Consider the following 15,317-nt stretch of genomic DNA (forward strand, 5'->3'; position numbering starts at 1 on the left):
ACCCCAAAACCCAGCGGGAAGAAAGGAGTCAGAATAGGGAGGGAGTGAAAGCCCAGGACTGCTAAACAACCAGCTCTAGAAATCTGCACCCGGACCACAGACACAAGGTGCACGGGGTGCTGGATATTAGAGAAACAGGAAACCAAAACCTGTGGGCAGGTCCTCGCAACAGGCACCCCTAAGACAAAAGAAAACCTAGTGCTTTCTGCAAGTCTTAAAGAGACAGGGACCCCATAGCTGGACGAAGTTGTCCCGGCACACTTAGCCAGCAGCTGGGAATCCTGGGGAAACTTAGGCACCCTAAACCCCGGGGAGGCAGCGCAGCTCTGAAGCCCCTCACAGCACTAAGCAGCCTGCCAGTCGTTCCTCCAACTGGCGTGGACCCCAACACACCAGCCCAGTAGAGGGAGAGTGGCAGCGTGTAGCAGCCACTCCAAGACAGTTCAAATAACAAGTGATATAGGATCTGAAGAGGCAGACCTAACCAGTCTTCCTGAAAAAGAATTCAAAATAAAAATCCTAAACATGCTGACAGAGCTGCAGAGAAATATGCAAGAGCTATGTATGAAGTCCGGAGGGAGAGTACAGATGTACAGAGGGAGATTACAGAAGTGAAACAAACTCTAGAAGGATTTATAAGCAAAATGGATAAGATGCAAGAGGCCATTGATGGAATAGAAACCAGAGAACAGGAACGCATAGAAGCTGATGCAGAGAGAGATAAAAGGATCTCCAGGAATGAAACAATATTAAGAGAACTGTGTGACCAATCCAAAAGGAACAATATCCCCATTATAGGGGTACCAGAGGAAGAAGAGAGAGAAAAAGGGATAGAAAGTGTCTTTGAAGAAATAATTGCTGAAAAATTCCCCAAATTGGGTGAGGAAATAGTTGCTCAGACTACAGAGGCACACAGAACTCCCGAGAGACATGACCCAAAGAGGACAACACCAAGACACATAATAATTAAAATGGCAAAGATCAAGGAAAAGGACAGAGTATTAAAGGCAGCCAGAGAGAAAAAAGATCACCTACAAAGGAAAACCCATCAGGCTATCATCAGACTTCTCAACAGAAACCTTACAGGCCAGAAGAGAATGGCATGATATATTTAATGCAATGAAACAGAAGGGCCTTGAACCAAGGATACTGTATCCAGTACAATTATCATTTAAATATGAAGGAGGGATTAAACAATTCCCAGACAAGCAAAAGTTGAGGGAATTTGCCTCCCACAAACCACTTCTACAGGGTATCTTAGAGGGACTGCTCTCGATGGGAGCACTCCTAAAAAGAGCACAGAACAAAACACCCATAACATGAAGAATGGAGGAGGAGGAAAAAGAAGGGAAAGAAATAATCATCAGACTGCGTTTATAACAGCTCAATAAGCGAGTTAAGTCAGACAGTAAGGTAGTAAACAAGTTAACCTTGAACCTTTGGTATCCATGAATCTAAAGCCTGCAATGGCAATAAGTACATATCTTTCAATAATCACCCTAAATGTAAATGGACTGAATGCACCAATCAAAAGACAGAGTAATAGAATGGATAAAAAAGCAAGACCCATCTATATGCTGCTTACAAGAGACCCATGCTTGCTCACCTCAAACCCAAAGACATGCACAGATTAAAAGTCAAGGGATGGAGAAAGATATTTCATGCAAACAACAGAGAGAAAACGGCAGGTGTTGCAATACTAGTATCAGACAAAATAGACTTCAAAATAAAGAAAATAACAAGAGATAAAGAAGGACATTACATAATGATAAAGGGCTCAGTCCAACAAGAGGATATAACCATTATAAACATATATGCACCCAATACAGGAGCACCAATATATGTGAAACAAATACTAACAGAAAGGAGAAAATAGAATGCAATGCATTCATTTTGGGAGACTTTAACACACCACTCACTCCAAAGGACAGATCCACCAGACAGAAAATAAGTAAGGACACAGAGGCACTGAACAACACACTAGAACAGATGGACCTAATAGACATCTATAGAGCTCTACATCCAAAAGCAACAGGATACACATTCTTCTCAAGTGCACATGGAACATTCTATTCTGGATGTTCCATCCAGGTCTCAAAAAGAACCTCAGTAAATTCCAAAAGATTGAAATCCCACCAACCAACTTTTCAGACCACAAAGGTATAAAACTAGAAATTAATTGTACAAAGAAAGCAAAAAGGCTCACAAACACATGGAGGCTCAACAACATGCTCCTAAATAATCAATGGATCAATGACCAAATTAAAATGGAGATCCAGCAATATATGGAAACAAATGACAACAACAACACAAAGCCCCAACTTCTGTGGGACGCAGCAAAAGCAGTCTTAAGAGGAAAATATATAGCAATCCAGGCATATTTAAAGAAGGAAGAACAATCCCAAATGAATAGTCTAATGTCACAATTATCGAAATTGGAAAAAGAAGAACAAATGACGCCTAAGGTCAGCAAACAGAGGGACATAATAAAGATCAGAGAAGAAATAAATAAAATTGAGAAGAATAAAACAATAGAAAAAAATGAATGAAACCAAGAGCAGGTTCTTCGAGAAAATAAACAAAATAGATAAGCCTCTAGCCAGACTTATTAAGAGAAAAAGAGAGTCAACACCCATCAACAGAATCAGAAACGAGAAAGGAAAAATCACGACGGACCCCACAGAAATACAAAGAATTATTAGAGAGTACTATGAAAACCTATATGCTAACAAGCTGAAAAACCTAGGAGAAATGGACAACTTCCTGGAAAAATACAACCTTCCAAGACTGACCCAGAAAGAAACAGCATATCTAAACAGACCAATTACCAGCAACAAAATTAAATCAGTAATCAAAAAACTACCCAAGAACAAAATCCCCGGGACAGATGGATTTACCTCAGAATTTTATCAGACATACAGAGAAGACATAACACCCATTCTCCATAAAGTTTTCCAAAAAATAGAAGAGGAGGGAATACTCCCAAACTCATTCTATGAAGTCAACATCACCCTAATACCCAAACCAGGCAAAGGCCCCACCAAAAAAGAAAACTACAGACCAATATCCCTGATGAACATAGATGCAAAATTACTCAACAAAATATCAGCAAACCGAATTCAAAAATACATCAAGAGGATCATACACCATGACCAAGTGGGATTCATCCCAGGGATGCAAGGATAGTACAACATTCGAAAATCCATCAACATCATCCACCACATCAACAAAAAGGACATAAACCACATATCATCTCCATAGATGCTGAAAAAGCATTCGACAAAATTCAACATCCATTCATAATAAAAACTCTCAACAAAATGGGCATAGAGGGCAAGAACCTCAACATAATAAAGCCATATATGATAAACCCACAGCCAACATCATACAGAACAGCGAGAAGCTGAAAGCTTTTCCTCTGCGATCGGGAACAAGTCAGGGATGCTCACTCTCCCCACTCTTATTCAACATGGTACTGGAGGTCCTAGCCACGGCAGTCAGACAAAAAAATACAAGGAACCCAGACTGGTAAAAAAGAAGTCAAACTGTCACTATTTGCAGACGACATGATATTGTACATAAAAAACCCTGAAGACTCCACTGCAAAACTACTAGAACTAATACTGGAATTCAGCAGAGTTGCAGGATACAAAATTAACACACAGAAATCTGTAGCTTTCTACATGTTTCTACGAACAATGAACTAACAGAAAGAGAAATCAGGAAAACAATTCCATTCACAATAGCATCAAAAAGAATAAAATACCTAGGAATAAACCTAACCAAGGAAGTGAAAGACCTATACCCTGCAAACTACAAGACACTCTTAAGAGAAATTAAAGAGGTCACTAACAAATGGAAACTCATCCCATGCTCCTGGCTACGAAGAATTAATATCGTCAAAATGGCCATCCTGCCCAAAGCAATATACAGATTCGATGTAATCCCTGTCAAATTACCAACAGCATTCTTCAATGAACTGGAATAAATAATTCAAAAATTCATATGGAAACACCAAAGACCCTGAATAGCCAAAGCAATCCTGAGAAGGAATAATAAAGTGGGGGGGATCTCACTCCCCAACTTCAAGCTCTACTACAAAGCCATAGTAATCAAGACAATTTGGTACTGGCACAAGAACAGAGCCAAAGACCAGTGGAACAGAACAGAGACTCTAGACATTAACCCAAACATATATGGCCAATTAATGTACGATAAAGGAGCCATGGACATACAATGGCGAAATGACAGTCTCTTCAACAGATGGTGCTGGCAAAACTGGACAGCTACATGTAGGAGAATGAAACTGGACCATTGTCTAACCCCATATACAAAAGTAAACTCAAAATGGATCAAAGACCTGAATGTAAGTCACGAAACCATTAAACTCTTGGAAGAAAACATAGGCAAAAACCTCTTAGACATAAACATGAGTGGCCTCTTCTTGAACATATCTCCCCGGGCAAGGAAAACAACAGCAAAAATGAACAAGTGGGACTATATTAAGCTGAAAAGCTTCTGTACAGCAAAAGACACCATCAATAGAACAAAAAGGAACCCTACAGTATGGGAGAATATATTTGAAAATGACACATCCGATAAAGGCTTGACGTCCAGAATATATAAAGAGCTCACACACCTCAACAAACAAAAAACAAATAACCCAATTAAAAAATGGGCAGAGGAACTGAACAGACGGTTCTCCAAAAAAGAAATACAGATGGCCAACAGACACATGAAAAGATGCTCCACATCGCTAATTATCAGAGAAATGCAAATTAAAACTACAATTAGGTATCACCTCACACCAGTAAGGATGGCTGCCATCCAAAAGACAAACAACAACAAATTATCATGTATATAAATGTTGAATCACTATGTTGTACACCTGAAACTAATGTAATGTGATACTGTGTGTCAACTACCCTTCAATAAAAAATTATCTACAATAATAATAATAATAATAATAATAATAATAATAATCCAATCAAAAAATGGGCAGAGGAGCTGAATAGACAGTTCTCTAAAGAAGAAATCCAGATGGCCAACAGGCACATGAAAAGATGCTCCACATCGCTAATCATCAGAGAAATGCAAATTAAAACCACAATGAGATATCACCTCACACCAGTAAGGATCACCATCATCGAAAAGACAAACAACAACAAATGTTGGCGAGGTTGTGGAGAAAGGGGAACCCTCCTACACTGCTAGTGGGAATATAAATTAGTTCAACCATTGTGTAAAGCAGTATGGAGGTTCCTCAAAATGCTCAAAATAGAAATACCACTTGACCCAGGAATTCCACTTCTAGGAATTTACCCTAAGAATGCAGCACTCCAGTTTGAAAAAGACAGATGCACCCCTATGTTTATCGCTGCACTGTTTACAGTAGCCAAGATATGGAAGCAACCTAAACGTCCATCAGTAGATGAATGGATAAAGAAGATGTGGTACATATACACAATGGAATATTACGCAGCCATAAGAAAAAAACAGATCCTACCATTCACAAGAACATGGATGGAGCTAGAGGGTATTATGCTCAGTGAAATAAGCCAAGCGGAGAAAGAGAAATACCAAATGATTTCACTCATCTGTGGAGTATAAGAACAAAGGAAAACTGAAGGAACAAAACAGCAGCAGAATCACAGAATCCAAGAATGGACTAACAGTTACCAAAGGGAAAGGGACTGGGGACAATGGGTGGGAAGGGAGGGATAAGGGTTGGGAAAAAAGAAAGAGGACATTACAATTAGCATGTATAGTGCGTGGAGGACATGGGGAGGGCTGCGCAACACAGAGAAGACAAGTAGTGATTTTACAGCATCTTACTATGCAGATGGACAGTGACTGTGAAGGGCTATGTTGGGGGGACTTGGTGAAGGGGGGAACCTAGTAAACACAATGTTCTTTCTGTAACTGTACATTAATGATACCAGAATAAAAAAATATAAAAAAATAAAAAATAAAGAATGGACTAATAGTTACCAAAGGAAAAGGGACTGGGGAGGATGGGAGGGAGGGGAGGGATAAGGGTGGGGAAAAAGAAAGGGGGCATTACGATTAGCATGTATAGTGCGAGGGGGGTACGGAGAGGGCTGTGCAACACAGAGAAGGCAAGTAGTGATTTTACAGCATCTTACTACGCAGATGGACAGTGACTGTGAAGGGGTATGTGGGGGGGACTTGGTGAAGGGGGGAGCCTAGTAAACATAATGTTCTTCATGTAATTGTAAATTAATGATACCAAAATAAAAATAATAAAAAAATAAAAACCCTATTAGTTAAAAAGTAAGGTTCTTAACATACTGTTTAACAAACAGACAATAACTCAGCTCACCTTGGGAGCAAAGCAGGCAGTCTTGAGTGACATGCTTCCAGACCAGGAAACTGCTGTCCTTGGAGGAAATCAGAGCAGTAAATTTCTTGTAAATAACCCAGAAAACTAATAAGAAACTTAGTGTCTCTTCAAAGATTAATATTTTTGGACCGCTTAGCAGGTGTACATCCCTAGGCCTTTGTCTCTCAACCACCCATAAAACCCCTAGACAACGCACCAACCCGGGGCTCTTTTGTCCCCTCCTGGTGTGAGCCAGTAGCTCTGTACTCTCACTTTATCTCTAAATAAAAGCCTCTCACTTGCTCTCCTACCTTGAGTGTTTGTGAAGTTCATTCTTCAACTCCACAAACAAGAACCCTGGCATCAAAGGGGCACAAAAATTTTCAATCATAATGTAGGCTGGTCACAGAGAATAAAGCCAGTGATTCTGTAACAACCTTATCAACATAAGTTGATAGTATCTGTGCTAGTGGGAGTAAGGATTTAATAATATGGGTAACTGTTGAACCACTGTGCTGTATACATGAAACTAAAATAAGACTGAATATCAATAAAAAGGATTAATAAAACTAAAGCTTGTTCTTTGCAAAAACTAATAAAATAGCAAACCCACAGCAAGAATAATCAGGAAAGAGTATAAACAACATTAGGAATGAAAAAGAATAGCTATCACAGACTTAAGAGTTTTTTAAGCAAAACAGATTACTCTGAGCAACTGTATGCAATCCATATGAAAAGTTAAATGAAATGGAACGTTTCCTAGAAAAATGGTTTGCCAAAACAAACTCGAGAAGAAATGGAAAATCTGAATAAGCCTATAAAATAAAGCAAATCAATAGTTACTCTACTCACAAAAACAATACCAAAACACAAGGCCCAGACAGTTGAAGAGGCTGTTCTGTCTTAGTACAATGTTTCAGAAAACAGGAAAGAAGGAAGGGAAAACTCTTCAATTGATTTCATGATACCAGTAAACTCTTAAATGACAGACAAGAAAATTATGTGCCAATCTCACTTAACGAAAATAGAGAAAAAAATTCTAAATAAAATGTTTGCAAATCAGACTTTAGAAGGCAGTATCTCATGACCTCAAGAGCACATCCCAGTAACACAAGTGTAAATAAATTCTAATCTAATCTTTTCATGTAAATCACCACATTAACACATCAAAAAAGAAAAATCTGTGATCACCTCAGTAGATACAAAAAAGGCAAATGATAAAATTTTTTATACCCAATTCATGATATTTTTTTAATATCTTAACAAATTAGAATGGAAGGAAACCCCCTAGGACATAAATCAGTTTTGAGAATTATCTCTAGTAATGCCCCTTGGGTGCCACTACTGGCATGTGAAACTAAGCAGGTAGAGAGTCCGCCCAGTGCCTGCCCGGCTGCATTCACTCACTGCTGCTGACCACAGGCTGCTGTGTCTCCTCTTCTTCCCTGTTCTGAACAAAACTTCTTGGGCTTTGTCCTACACCTGCCTCCCCACTGGCCATTTGCTGGGGGTGTGGTGGTCTGGGTTTGTCTCCTGATTTCATAAATCAGAGATGACACTGACCTCCATCAGGACCTGAAGGAGAGCCTGCGCATCACCACATCTGGAATTTGATCTGAAGATAGTGACTAGATGTGACCTAGTGTGTGTCCCTACATGTGGGTGAGGAAGATAAAATAGACATTTGGCAAAGATGAGGGCAGACTGTAGCAAAAATTGCCTGGCTGTTCACAAACCTTTCTTCTTCCTTCTGGGCACAAGGGGTACTAGAGAATCCAGCCTTCTTCACAGTTACACGTGGTGAGATGACTGAGTCCTGCTACTGGAATGAAGGCATACGTGGTGCGCACCACTTCTGCCCTGACTCATAAAATCCTATACGTGACCCTCCACATTCTTTCGTACGCTAGGAAGCTACTAGATGGAAAAAACTTGGGTCCCTTCTGTGATCGTTTAAAGAACTGACCACTCATCAGAACTACAGGATTCGACACTTAGGCAAGCAAGAAACTTATTTTTGGAGACAGATTAAGATTTTGATGCCTGTTGTAGCAGCTAGTATTATCTTAATTAATAGAAGTAATTAAAACCTACATCAGACTTAAGGTGAAATGTTAAGCTTGTTCCTTTTACAGTCAGCAACAAATGAAGCCTGTTCAGTGCCCTCCCCTTTCAGTGGGTGCTGGAGGCCCTACCAAGTACGGGGATGTGATTGACTGGTGGGTATGGATGGATGGGTGGGGGGGGTGCAGACAGCGTAAGATTGAAAAGGAAAAACAAAAATGTCATTATTTATTGTGTATGTAAATATGTAGAAAATCCGAGAGTTTCTAAAGACACACTATTAAGAATGATTTTTTAACACCTTCCTTTGTTGACAGATAGTAACCGCACTACTTGAGGTAAGGATTTAATAATATGGGTAACTGTTAAACCACTGTGTTGTATACTTGAAACCAGTATAACATTGTATATCAATAATACTTCAAATAAAAAAAAGAATAAGAGACTGGAGATTTTGACAACCAATACAGAAACGTCACTTGTGATCTTATATAATAGCAACAAACAATTAGAAAATGTAATCTTTAAACAATGCATAATTTATAATAGCACAAAAAACACAAGGTATTAAAGAATAAATCTAACAAAAAGGTAGGCAAGCGTTTTATAGAGAAAATACTATGCTTACCAAAGACACTTAAAATACTTATATAAATAATTAGATGTTATGTTCATGACTAGGAAGGCTCAATGTCCAAAAGATAAAACTTCTTCCCCAAATTAATCTATAAATTTCATGCCATTCCAATCAAATCTAATCAAATGCTAATGAGACCAAGAATAGCCAAGACAATATGGGGAGTTGGAAATGGTAGGATTGATCTTAAGATTTCTTACAAAGCTATAGTAATTAAAACAGTTGTATTTCTACAGGGATGAATAAATACACCAATGAAACAGAGTAGCAACGAAGTCAAAACAGACCTACATACAAATGGGAGCCAGATACATACCACAAGAGGAAGTCCTCAAAACAAATCAGGGAGAAAATACACGCAACTCAATCAACGGTTCTAAGACGATTAACTTTCCATATTAAAACATGATACAGTTAGAGTAAAAGTATAAAACCTTAAGAGGAAAACATAAAACATCTTGAAAATTCAGTGTAAGAAAACTTAAACAAGTAACTAAAAATACAAACCATTAAGGAAAGACAAATATATCTGACTGCAGAGGGATATATATATTTGTACTTGATTGTGTATAGTAGGCACACAAAGAAATTCTGGAAGGATGCACAAGAAATGAGTAAAAGTGCTGGAGGGTTGACAGATGGGGGACAAGAGAGGAAATCATTTCCTTTATACTTAAGAGTATTGTTAACCATGTTGAGTATAGTACCTATTTAAAGGTACATTTTTTAACATCTATATACCAGAAGATACCATAAGCAAAGTAAAAAGACAAGCCATAATCTGAGGCAAGATGTTTATAGCCATATAACAAAGTATTCATATCCAGACTATTACTAAAGAAATTTATTACTAAACAAGAAAACACAGTCCAATAAAAACTGGGCAAAGAAATGAACATGCAAATCATAGAAGTGAAACCTGATGGCCAACAAAAAATTGAAAGGTTAGTCAATTCCATTAATAATCAGGAAATGCTATTTAAGTTTACACAGCAATACAATTTCACCCTCCTAAGTGCGGGAGTAATTAAGTCCAGTAATACCCACTGTTGATGAGTGCTGTGGAAACAGGGACTCATACACTTCTAGTGCAAATTGGTACTACCACTTTGGAGAGCAATTTGGCAAAAACTAATCAAGTTAAAGATGTGTATATCCTGTAATCGAGGACTACAAATATAAGTATATACCCTAGAGAGACTCTAATGCATATGCAGAAAGAAACATTTAAAGAATGCTCATAGCACCACTGTATATAATAAAGACAAACTGGAAACAACCTAAATGACCATCAGCAAAAGAAGAAATTGTGGTATATTCACAGCGTGGAATGGTAAGTGATAAATTAGAGCTACATGTATTAACATGGATAAATCTCAAAAACAAAGTTGATTCTATATCTTGACTATTGTAAATATTGCTACAATAAATACAAGATAAGGAAGTAATATAAGTGTCCATCAGTAGATGAATAAAGAAGAAGTGGCACATATATTCAAAGGAATATTATTCAGCCATAATAAGGAATGAGCTCTTGCTATTCGTGACAACATGGATGGACTGAGAGGTGTTATGCTGAGTGAAATAAGTCAGACAAATACCACATATGATTTCACTTGTACGTAGAATCTAAAAAACAAAACAAACAAATGAATAAACAAAACAGAAATAGACTAATAAACACAGAGAACACACTGGGGGATGCCATAGAGGAGGGGGGAGAGGAGGGGGTGAAATACATGAAGAGGATAAAGAGGTACTCACTTCCAATCAGAAAATAGTCATGGGGATGGAAGGACAGCATAGAGATTACAGCCCATAATACTGTAATTTATTTGTGTGTTTTGACAGATGGTAACTGCACTTATCATGGTGAGCATTTAGTAATGGACATAATTATTGAATCACTGTGTTGTACATCTGAAACCAATATAATATTGTATATCAACTACATTTCAATTAAAAAAACAAGGTGGAGGAGGGGAAAAAAGATGGTGGCATGAGAAGTTTGGTGGAAATCTTCTCCCAAAATCACATATATTTTGAAAATACAGCAAGTACAACTATTCCTAAAACAGTGACCAGAACTAACAGTACACCAGCCAGTCTACATCTGGGAGAAGAAAACATCTCACAGAAAAGGGTAAAGTAAAAAGCCACCACCCAGTGGGACCCGAGCACTCCCTCGACCCCACCTCACCAGTGAGAAGAAGAGAATCAGAGTGGGGAGGGAGTGGAAGCACAGGAATGCTAAATACCCAGCCCTAGAAATCTACCCTGGGAGCACACACCCACATTGCAGGGTGCTCTGGAGATTAGAGGGGCTGAAAACCAAAGTCAGAGACTAAGACTGCAAACAGATTCCCACAACAGGCTGCCCTCGGACAAAAGAAAAGCAGGCCCTTTGAAAGACTTCTCACCAGTCAGAAGGCTGCTAAAGGGGCAAGGGTTTAGCAGAGGGAACAGGTGGACAAAATCAGCCTGGCACACTCAGCCCAGCAGGTTGGTAACTTTCAGGAGCTTCAGGGGCTTCATCCCCCAGATTAGGAATGCAGCCCCAGGTCCCTCACTGCAATAAGCAGCCTGCCACTCTTTCCTCCCCGCCAGTACCTGCACACAAACACGCTGTGCACGCCATTGCTGCAGATAAGCTGGAGAGCAGCCCCGCCTACAGCAACTACACAGTTTAACACAAAGGCTTCTCCCTGCGTGTGACTAACTGGCCCAGACAGTGGAGAAAGGCACGGCGAGTGGGAAGCACCAAAGGGCTTTGCCTTTCCTGCAAACAACCGCATCGCTTGCCAGCAACCTCTGCCATCTCCCTAGGCCATCCCAAGGGCCACCAGCCAAAGGCAGCTTAGGGGATCAAATTAGAGGCCCCTCCCTGCACGTGGCTAAATGGCACAGACAGCAGAGACAGGCATGGTGACCAAGAGACGGAAAAGGGCTATGAACTCGTGGCAGATTCCCGCGCTGTTCACCTGACAACCCCACCATCATCTTAGGCCAACCCAAGGGCCTCCCTGCCCACGGCAGCTTAGGGGATCAACGTAGAGGCTCTTGCCTGCACGCTACTTACCGGCACAGACAGCAGACACAGGCACTGTGACTGGACCAGGAAGCAGGAGAGACTTTGTGCTCTAAGCTGAACCAACGCCACTCGCATACAATGACTCCCATCACTACAGGACTATGAAAAGGCAGAAGAACCCTCTTCAATCCAAAATCCCTGAAACACCAGAAAGAGGGCTCAGTGAGACTGAAATGATCAATATTCCTGAAAAATAACACCATAATGTTGCTCATGTGAAATCTGAGCATAAGATTGTATACCAATGATACCTTAATTAATTAATACAACAAAGTTGAGTTGAAAAGTAAATTACATATTGATATGCACAATATGTCATTAATAGTTTTTAAAACATGGAAAATATAATACATTGTCTGTTGATACTTTCATATGTAATGATTGCACAAAAACATGATGAAGATAACTAAAATAACCCCATCAGTGGTTTCCTTTGGAGTGGTAGTGAAGAGCACAGGATAAAGGAAGTCCATGTAAAAGACTTCAACTGCATGGATAAAGGAAGTCCATGTAAAAGACTTCAACTGCATCTGTGACATCCTACCTATTATTTTTTAATCTAAACGAAATGTGGCAAGATATGGACATTTGACAGGCCAGAGTAGTAGATAACAGGGTACATCAGTGTTTGCTATACACTTCTCTATTCTCTTCTATACAATGAACACATTTTTAAAGTTAGATGCAGACTGCAAATAATTTAAGGATTTTGAAAGATTTCTATCCTCTGCACTTTACTATATATTCTCTTTTTAAAAATTAACTCATTGCTATACTTATTATTATTTAAACGGCAACTAACCAAGTATATACCATAAATCGTAATAACCTATTCTTTAATACAAATATGGCTCTGGAGGTGGCTATAATTTTCTAAACTTTTTTTAATAAACAAAAATTTGTTTCAAAATTCGAAAAAGGAAAGAAAAGAGAAAAAATAATGAAGTTTCAGTTTCAAGATGATAAAATAAATCAAGGCTATAGCCTTCTCCTCCTGCAACAAATCCACAAAAACACTTGCAAAATCTTTTAAAAACCAATATATACTTGTGTTCAAAACAAGAAATGAAACTATAGTTGACCACAAAATGTGAGAAATCCCTGAAAGACAAAAAAGGGAAAGATTGAGAGAGGGAGTTAGATGGGGAGAGAGATAGAAAAGGAGAGAAGGGGAACTGAGAGAATGAAGAGGGATGCCATTGGCCCAGATATAAAACAATGCAGGTGCCCCTAAAAGAGAAAATAGAAAAAAAATTAAAAAAAAAATAGAAAAAAGAAAAAAAAGAAAACGGAAGATGCTTCATGCTCATGGTAGAAAACCGAGCCAGACAAGGCTTGGGTCACTGGTGACTGACTAACAGGGACGCTGAAACAAGAACACAGACGTAACCCTGTACCTCCCCACCTCCCTCCCCAGTGAGCCAAGAGTCAGCAAGAAGGAGTCTGCCTTCAGGGAGGAGCAGTGCATGTGAAGCTTGGGTAATAAAGACAAGGTGGTATCCCAAAAGGACACTAGTGGAAAGAGAACCAGGCTCCCCCCTGCCCATCAGCTCAGCCTGCACGATACCCTTTCTGATACAAGCAGCAGTGGTGGTTCCCACACATTCCAACAAACGCCCTGTGCAGACAGCAGACAGACACTACGGGACGTACAACTAAAGGTAAGTGTACAGTGACGGGCCACCCAACAGAACAACCATGGGGGAGAGACAAACTTAGCAAATAGGAAACCGAACTCAAAGGGAATAGAGTTAGTAGAACAATTCGGTCAGGATTTTTTATCCTAAGAATATTTTACATACTTCAAAAAATAGGATAGCAAATTAAGAAGAAGGTTATGAAAACACACCAATATAAATAAAAATTGAGCTGTTGATAGTAAAAAGACTCAATAAAAGGGCTGAGTTGCAGAATAGACACATCTAAACAATGAACCAGAGGCCAGAAACACTTTCAAAACGGGGCACCAAGGAATAGAAGATAATAGAAACTACACAAGAAAACTCATGAAAAATAAACATTAAACATCTTCCACAGCTGAAGATAGATACGTGTCTGCAAAATGAAAAGACCCACTAGCACTAAAATGAATAAATCACTCACACATGTACACACCAGCCCTACCAGATACACATTGTAAAGCCCCTCTAATAAAACAGCATGGTACTATGCCTGCCTAGCCAGATGGGCCAGTGGGACAGAAGAGCCAGAAATATGGAAATACAGCCAACATTAAAGCAAGAGCTCAAATTGGCGAGGAAAGGAAAGAATGGTGATGGCACACTATACAGTCATAGAAAAGAAGGCAAAACTGGATTGGTTCCTCACACCAAAGCCCAGAATAAATTCCAACCTGATCAAAGGTCTAAAAATAAAAAGCAAAACCACAGAAGTATTAGGGAAAAAAATGGGTGAATATCCAGTAGGACTGAAAAAAAGCGTAGAAAACATTCCTTACTACAACTCAAATCCAGAAACAAAGAAAAAACTAAGACTACAAGTCAGACTTTTGTGACAAAAAAATCAATAGCTCCTATGTGCTAGCACTAACAAATTATAATACATAGTAGGAAAAGAAAGGTATCAGTACATTATGTACTTGGAATATAACTGATAAGAAATGTGCAAGAAATAGTACAACTATAAGACTTAACTAGCAGATAATAAAAAGTGACCTAACTGGAGCAAGAACTCATTTTTGAGAAGAGAAGATTATAGCAAAGTTATCCATTCTCTCTCAAATAACCTATAAAATCAATGCAATTGCAATTTTAATATCAACAAGATTTTTCAAGGAATTGTAGAAGGTGATTCCAAAATGCATATGAAAACATAAATACAAAAATCACTTTGGAAAAAGTTTAGCAGTTTCTTACAAAATTAAACATAGTCTTACCATATGATCCAGCAACTGTGCTCCATATTTACCCTCAGGTGTTGAAAACATGTCCATATAAAAACCTGCCCACATATGTTTATAGCAGCTTCACTCATAACTGCCATAACTTGGAAGAAACCAAGGTGTCCTTCTGCAGGTCAATTAATCAGACACTAAGAGAAGACACAATAACCATTCTCTAGTTTTCCAAAATATACAAGAGGAGGGAATCCTTACAAACTCATTCTATCAAGCCAGCATCATTCTAATACCAAAACTAGGCAAAGACACCAAAAAAAGGAAA

The sequence above is a fragment of the Manis pentadactyla genome, chromosome 13 (genome assembly GCF_030020395.1).
Source record: "Manis pentadactyla isolate mManPen7 chromosome 13, mManPen7.hap1, whole genome shotgun sequence".
Taxonomy (NCBI): domain Eukaryota; kingdom Metazoa; phylum Chordata; class Mammalia; order Pholidota; family Manidae; genus Manis; species Manis pentadactyla.